Source organism: Triticum dicoccoides, chromosome 7A, assembly GCF_002162155.2.
Source record: "Triticum dicoccoides isolate Atlit2015 ecotype Zavitan chromosome 7A, WEW_v2.0, whole genome shotgun sequence".
Classification (NCBI taxonomy): domain Eukaryota; kingdom Viridiplantae; phylum Streptophyta; class Magnoliopsida; order Poales; family Poaceae; genus Triticum; species Triticum dicoccoides.
This window is the reverse complement of record NC_041392.1, coordinates 511,947,870-511,956,386: the sequence shown is the minus strand read 5'-3', so window position 1 is coordinate 511,956,386 and position 8,517 is coordinate 511,947,870.

Here is an 8,517-nt window from a genome sequence, read left to right as displayed (position 1 = left end):
CCAAAGTTGTAACTGCGGTCGTACTGCGATGCAGCCGTCATTGCATCATGGGCTGCAGCTTGGAGGCGAGCTATCTCAGCTCTCCTCTTATACTCTTCTGCCTCCTCTCTGGTTATAAAATATCTCCCTTTTGCCTGAAAGTCAAAGAAAATAGAAGCAGGGAGAGCGACATGATAGGTGCGTCATCTGTCAAAGATTAGTCGGTACTGGAGGAACTGATCGTTCCTCTGAACAAACTAATGACGAACCATAGCCTCATAATCCAAATAAGCAGGAGGCAACTCAATATCATCCTCACGTATGGTTATACCAAGAAAATTAGCTATGCGGGTACATAAATTCCACCAAAGAAATCTCCATTAAATCTATTAAGACGCAACCTACGGGCAACAATGGCTCCCAAATTATAAGATTTATCTCCTAACACAGCACTCCTAAGAATACTGAGGTCAGGGACACACATGTGACATGCCTCATCTTTACCATTAATGCATCTACCTATGAAGAGAGCAAAATAATGTATAGCATGAAAGTGAATGCTCCCTATGGTAGCTCGTGTTATATCTCTAGATTCCCCCACAGTTATACTAGCAAGAAAATCTCTAAATTCATATTTGCGAGGTTCCCTAACACTACCCCATTGTGGAAGTTTGCAAGCAGTGGTAAAATCCTCTAAGTCCATCGTATAAGATTTTTCATAAAGATCAAACAGGACAGTCGGAGAATTGCGTGAAGATGAAAATTCAAACCTCCTCACAAAGGAACTAGTGAGATAGTGGTACTGGCGGCACTTTTCCTCCTCAAAGCTCACAAGATCAGCATTACGCAAATATGCGTTAAATTCATCCATGATTTCCGCTCGATCCATAAAGTCCTCTGAAGGCCATTCATAGGGCCGCACTGGAGCGTCCCTTGGTGGCTCATCATCAGCATCACACATTGCAAGCCTGGGTTCTTGTTTCCTTGAAGAGCTACCTTGGTACATTTTCCTGAACATATTTCTTCCTCTGAAAAATTTCTGAAATTTTTGGTAACTTCAAAATAAAAGTAAGCCAAGCTCAACAAAATTAATAGCAATTACTCCTACAAGTGCCTAGAGCCTATATCATTCATCAAAACTACTTGGAAACACATAAATTTGACATGCAAGCTCAAGAACAGGGTCAACTAAGCAGCAAAAATTTGCAATGAATAAAGCACTAGAACAAAAACTAATTGGACCAATGGAGGAGTCACATACCAAGGAACAATCCCCCAAAGCAGTTTTGTGAGAGGTGCTTTGAGCAAGGAGATCGAAAATGGCAGCAAAATGAGCTTGGACTCGGGTTTGAACTGGATAATTGTGTTTGTGGGAGGAAGAAAGAGTGTGTGGGTGTAGGAATAAGTGGAGGAGGGCCACCGTGGGCCCACGAGGCAGAGGGCGCGCCTAGGGGGGTAGGGCGCGCCCTCCACCCTCGTGGCCAGGTGGATGCCCCCCGTGTTGTGTTCTCACTGCCAAATATTCTCAAATATTCTAGAAAAAATCATATTTAAATTTCAGGGCATTTGGAGAACTTTTATTTTCTGGGTATTTTTATATTGCATGGATAATTCAGATAACAGATGGAAAATACTTATTTTTATTTTATTTAATATAATTAACAGGAAGTAAAAGGAGGTTACAGAGAGTTGTGTTTTCTAAATTCATCCATCTCATGATCATCAACAGGAATCCACTAACAAGGTTGATCAAGTCTTGTTAACAAACTCATTTCGAATAACATGGAACCAGAGAATTTTTGAATAACACTAGGTTACCTCAACGGGGATATGCACATCCCCAACAGTAAGAATATCATATTTCTTTTTGACAGTAGGAAGAGGAAATTCAAAACCTCCAAAAATAATCGATGGAATTTTTCCAATAGAATTGATACTGTGGACTTGAGGTTGTTTCCTCAGGAAGTGTACCATATGCTCATTACCATTAACATGAAAAGTGACATTGCCTTTGTTGCAATCAATAACAGCCCCTGCAGTATTCAAAAAGGGTCTTCCAAGAATAATAGACATACTATCGTCCTCGGGGATATCAAGAATAACAAAGTCCGTTAAAATAGTAATGTTTGCAACCACAACAAGCACATCCTCATAAATACCGACAGATATAGCAGTTGATTCATCAGCCATTTGCAAAGATATTTCAGTAGGTGTCAACTTATTCAAGTCAAGTCTATGATATAAAGAGAGAGGCATAACACTAACACCGGCTGCAAGATCACATAAAGCAGTTTTAACATAGTTTCTTTTAATGGAGCATGGTATAGTGGGTACTCCTGGATCTCCAAGTTTCTTTGGTATTCCACCCTTAAAAGTATAATTAGCAAGCATGGTGGAGATTTCAGCTTCCAGTATCTTTCTTTTATTAGTAACAATTTCTTTCATGTACTTAGCATAAGGATTCATTTTGAGCATATCAGTTAATCGCATACGCAAAAAGATAGGTCTAATCATTTCAGCAAAGCGCTCAAAATCCTCATCATCCTTTTTCTTGGATGGTTTGGGAGGAAAAGACATGGGTTTCTGAACCCAAGGCTCTCTTTCCTTTCCGTGTTTCCTAGCAACAAAGTCTTCTTATCATAACGTTGATTCTTTGATTGTGGGTTATCAAGATAAACAGCAGGTTCAATTTCTATATCATTATCATTGCTAGGTTGAGCATCATCATGAACATTGTCATTAACATTATTACTAGTTTCAGGTTCATTACCAGATTGTGTTTCAGCATCAGAAATAGAAATATCATTTGGATTCTCAGGTGTTTCAGCAACAGGTTCACTAGAAGCATGCAAAGTCCTATCATTTTTCTTTATCTTCCTTTTAGAAGGACTAGGTGCATCTATATTATTTCTATGAGAATCTTGCTCAATTCTCTTAGGGTGGCCTTCAGGATACAAAGGTTCTGATTCATTTTACCAGTTCTAGTAGCCACTCTAACAGCATAATCATTATTCTTACTATTCAATTCATTGAGCAAATCATTTTGAGCTTTAAGTACCTGTTCTACTTGAGTGGTAACCATAGAAGCATGTTTACTAATAAGTTTAAGTTCACCTTTGACGTTAACCATATAGTCACCCAAGTGTTCAAGCATACCAGAACTTCATTTTAATTCTCTACCAAAATAAGCATTGAAGTCTTCTTGCTTAACCATAAATTTATCAAACTCTTCTAAGCATGGGCTAGCAAACTTAGTCTAAATGGGATTTCAGCTTTATCCTATCTATAGAGAGAATTTACCTTTACTACCTGTGTCGGGTTATCAAGACCATGTATTTCTTCAATAGGAGATGGATTAAAATTATGCATTTCTTCAACAGGCGGTAAATTAAGACCATGTATTTCTTCAATAGGAGGTAAATTATTAACATCTTCAGCTTTAATACCCTTTTCTTTCATGGATTTCTTTGCCTCTTGCATATCTTCAGGACTGAGAAATAGAACACCTCTCTTCTTCGGAGTTGGTTTAGGAATAGGCTCAGGAAGTGTCCAATTATTTTCATTTGTCAACATATTATTCAATAGAATTTCAGCTTCATCCGGTGTTCTTTCCCTGAAAACAGAACCAGCACAACTATCCAGGTAATCTCTGGAAGCATCGGTTAGTCCATTATAAAAGATATCAAGTATTTCATTTTTCTTATGAGGATGATCAGGCAAAGCATTAAGTAATTGGAGAAGCCTCCCCCAAGCTTGTGGGAGGCTCTCTTCTTCAAGTTGCACAAAATTATGTATATCCCTTAAAGCAGCTTGTTTCTTATGAGCAGGGAAATATTTAGCAGAGAAGTAATAAATCATATCCTAGGGACTACACACACAACCAGGATCAAGAGAATTAAACCATATCTTAGCATCACCCTTTAATGAGAACGGAAATATTTTAAGGATATAAAAGTAGCGAGTTCTCTCATCATTAGTGAACAGGGTGGCTATATCATTTAATTTAGTAAGATGCGCCACAACAGTTTCAGATTCATAGCCATAAAAAGGATCGGATTCAACCAAAGTAATTATATCAGGATTAATAGAGAATTCATAATCCTTATCAGTAACACAGATAGGTGAAGTAGCAAAAGCAGGGTCAGGTTTCATTCTAGCATTAAGGGATTGCTACTTCCACTTAGCTAATAACCTCTTTAAATCATATCTATCATTGCAAGCAAGAATAGCTCTAGCAGATTCTTCATCCAGAACATAACCCTCAGGAACAACAGGCAATTCATATTTATTAGGGGGAGAATCTTCATCATCACTTTCATCAATATTATCAGTTTCAATAATTTCATTCTCTCTAACCCTAGCAAGTTGTTCGTCAAGAAATTCACCAAGTGGCATAGTAGTATGAAGCATAGAAGTAGTTTCATCATAAGTATCATGCATAGCAGAAGTGGCATCATCAATAACATGCGACATATCAGAATGAATAGCAGAAGCAGGTTTAGGTGTCGCAAGCTTACTCAAAACAGAAGGTGAATCAAGTGCAGAGCTAGATGGCAGCTCCTTACCCCCCTCGTAATTGAGGGATTAATCTTGGTTTTTGGATCTCTCAAGTTCTTCATAATGATAATCAGATATAAATCCCAAGTGACTCAAAGAATAGAGGTATGCTCCCCGGCAACGGCGCCAGAAAATAGTCTTGATAACCCACAAGTATAGGGGATCGCAACAGTTTTCGAGGGTAGAGTATTCAACCCAAATTTATTGATTCGACATAAGGGGATCCAAACAATATTCTCAAGTATTAGCAGCTGAGTTGTCAATTCAACCACACCTGGAAACTTAATATCAACAACAAAGTATTTAGTAGCAAAGTAATATGATAGTAGTGGTAACGGTAGCAAATGGCAATGATAACAAAAGTAATGTTTTTGGTATTTTGTAGTGATTGTAACAATAGCAAGGGAAAAGTAAATAAGCGAAGAACAATATATGGAAAGCTCGTAGGCAATGGATCAGTGATGGAGAATTATGCCGGATGCGGTTCATCATGTAACAGTCATAACCTAGGGTGACACAGAACTAGCTCCAATTCATCAATGTAATGTAGGCATGTATTCCGAATATAGTCATACGTGCTTATGGAAAAGAACTTGCATGACATATTTTGTCCTACCCTCCCGTGGCAGCGGGGTCGTAGTGGAAACTAAGGGATATTAATGCCTCCTTTTAATAGAGTACTGAAAGTGCGTTATATCGACTAGAGGAGGGGTGAATAGGCGATTTTTATGAAAGTCTTCAAAACGTGGAAGTTTCGAAGACAAACAATAGAAATAGACCTATTACCATGCAGCGGAAGGTAGACTACACTAGGCAAACCATAGTCAAGTATTCAATGAAGTGAAAGCACAATGACCTATAGCAGCTAGGTAGTTTGGATCAGGTAGGAAGATATTATGAAGCCAAACAGAACACGCAGTCACTTAGTGATGTCGGATTTCGGGTTCCGGCAGACCCTTGAGGTTCGAACACTGGGGTGTGCGCGGAGATTTCGCCTCCTACCTTCCTGCACCCATCTGCCACGCTAGGATCAAAGCTATGAAAAGAACAACACAAGGGACACGGGGTTTATACTGGTTCAGGCCACCGTTATGGTGTAATACCCTACTCTAGTGTGTGGTGTGGTGGATTGCCTCTTGGGCTGATGATGATGGACAGTACAAGGAAGAACAGCCTCGTGAGGGACTATTCTTGGCTGGGGCGATGAACTGCTGGGAGGAGTTCAGCCACCTTTCTCTCTCTCTCTCTCTCTCTCTCTCTCTCTCTCTCTCTCTCTCTCTGCTTACCACCTCTCTACTTGTCGAGCCCTTGGAGGAGTCTGAGCTGAACCCTTTGCTACGTGGGTGGCCGGTCCTATTTATAGTGGCCCTGGTCCTCTCCCCAAATATTGAGCGGGAAGGGAGCCAACAATGGCGGGCTAATTTGAAGGGGGACAGCAAGTATCAACTATCCTGACAAAAGTAGTCTTCGCCTGCGCAAAGCTCTGGTGATGACGCCATCTTGGGCCCCATGGTGACCTCTGTCTCGTAGTCCTCCTGGTCTTGGTCTCGTTGCACCGAAATGGCAACCTTTGCCTGATGCCTCGGTACTCTGCGGCTGCGCTTGCCCCCTTTGCACCAAAGAGGAAAGGAGGACGCTGCGCGGGCTGGCACCCGCCTGGCGCCCTGAGTCATCATGGCTTGCGTCACGGACACCTCGCGAGGTACCCCGCCTTGATCTCTTCGCCTCCTCGTGAGCCAGCCTGACGAGGCCGTGCCTGAGGAAGCTCCGTGTCGCCCGCCCCGCGAGGCTTGGCCCCTTGCGAGGGTCTTGAGTTTGTGTTGGTGAAGATGGGCCGTGCTGGGCCCCCCTTTGAGCCACGCCGCAGGCAGGCAAGTCTGGGGACCCCCGTTCCCAGAATGCTGACAGTAGCCCCCGGGCCCAAGGCGTGCCCGGACTTGGCCGTGCAGGGAGACGGAAGGGCAAGAGCGAAGCGCCGCAGGCCCTAACAGCCTGTGGCCTTGGGAGCCGCGTGGCGGTTGATTGGACGTGGGCGTCTCCACTTCCCCATGGCGCCTCGGCAACTGCATGGATTGGACAAGTCCCTGCATGCAAAACGGGTCATGATTACCTGCGGTCATGGAGGTCGGCGGTTGGCCTCCGCCGGCTATAAGTACGGAATGTCGTGCATCCTTCCAGTTCATCCCCCCTTGCTTCTCCTTTTTCTTCATGGCCCCATCGAGGAGGTTCTCAGCCGCCGAGAAGGGGAAGGCTTGCCGGGTTGAGCCCGCCTCTCCCCCACCCAAGCGCGGCCGAGGGCGCCCTCGCAAGCATCCTGTGGCCACCACGGTGGCTCTCCGCGGCCGTGGAGGTGATCTTCAGCACGGGACGGGCGGATTGCTGCAGCCGGGGGCGCGCTCCGGCTGCGCGCCCCCCAGGCCGCGCGTTCGTGCTGCTGAAGTGCTGCCGGAGTTCATCGTGTGGTCGGCGGTGCCGGCTAGCACCCGGCTTCCGCTTCCTCGCTTCCTCCTCGGCGAGCTCCCGAGCGGCCTTAGGCTCCAGGACGACGGCTGCTGCAGCCGGGCCTCATGGGTCTCTCTGGAGGTCTCCGCGGCCGGGAGCGTGTCCCTGGCCCGCGGTTGGCAGACGTTTGCCCACGCGCGTGGCCTGAGCCGTCGGTGCACCCTACACTTCAAGTTCGACGGCGACACCACCCTCTACGTGAAGGTGTTTGGGGAAGATGGTCGCCGCGCGGGGTGTTTCCCCGAGGGTGACGACCGCGGCTGGGAACCTAGCTTCGGTGATGATGGAGAGAGCAGCGCTCGCACGGCTGGCGGTGTTCGGGGTTCCCCAAGCTTCTCCGGTTCTTCTTCAGGCAGCGACTCCTCTAGCTGTGGCCGCGATCAGCCTCCACGTCGTCGTATCTGCTTGGGGGTGGCAACGTGTCTGCCCGCCGCCGCGCCCTGGTGAAGCGCGAGAGGGAGTCTGCCTGAGCTCCAGAGGCAGCTCGGGCCTTCCCTGCGGGCCGGTGTGAGGCGAGCCGCGCCGGATTTGTTCTTCCTTTTCCCTTTTTCCTGCGTAACAAAGACAATAGTGCGGAGCCCCGCAGGGCATGTTTGGGTTATTGCTTGTTAATCATCGTTTTGCTTTCGTTACTGTACCTTCCGGCTATGTGCCCGAGCGTGGATAGTTCCCGGCCCCGACCGTGGGGGGGCGACCGACCCAGGCCCTTTGTTTGTGTCGCGGTGCCCGTGGGGCACGGACTGGAGGGGTGCTCCTGTAAGGGGCCCAGGTCGCGAACTCTTTGAGTGACTAGGATAGGAACACTCGCGAGGGCGCTCGACTCTCCCCCTCGTGAGGCCTTGCACAAGAGAAACCGAGGCAGGAGAGCGAAAAGCCGAAGACAGCAAGCCAAAGACGGCAACAACTTCAATAAAACTCCAAACGAAGAGGAACAAGCCAACTGCGGAAAGCAAATGAAAAGCCGCGTCCGGCACCTAGTCTAGTCTTCGACGTCTTCTCACCAGCGCGGAGCTAAGTGCTGCCACTGGGCGTGGGAGGGAGCCCCAGGGCCTGAGGCCGGCGCTCCTGAGACTCCGGGGCGTGTACATCCCCAACTCGTTATTACATGAGAGTGTCACGGGCGGCGAGCTTCACAGGCATTGGCCTTCTTCATAGGCTCCGGGCCTTTTCCAAAACGCGATAGCTTCACAGGCACTCGCCTTGCTTCACAGGCTCCGGGCCTTTTCCAAAACGTGATAGCTTCACAGGCACTCGCCTTGCTTCACAGGCTCCGGGCCTTTTCCAAAAAGCGATAGCTTCACAGGCACTCGCCTTGCTTCACAGGCTCCGGGCCTTTTCCAAAACGCGATAGCTTCACAGGCACTCGCCTTGCTTCACAGGCTCCGGGCCTTTTCAGGGGTAGAACCTCCAGAGGTGCTGGATGTTCCATGCATTCTGGACCGGCACTCCCTCTTGAGTCTCCAAGCGCGCGGAGCCGGG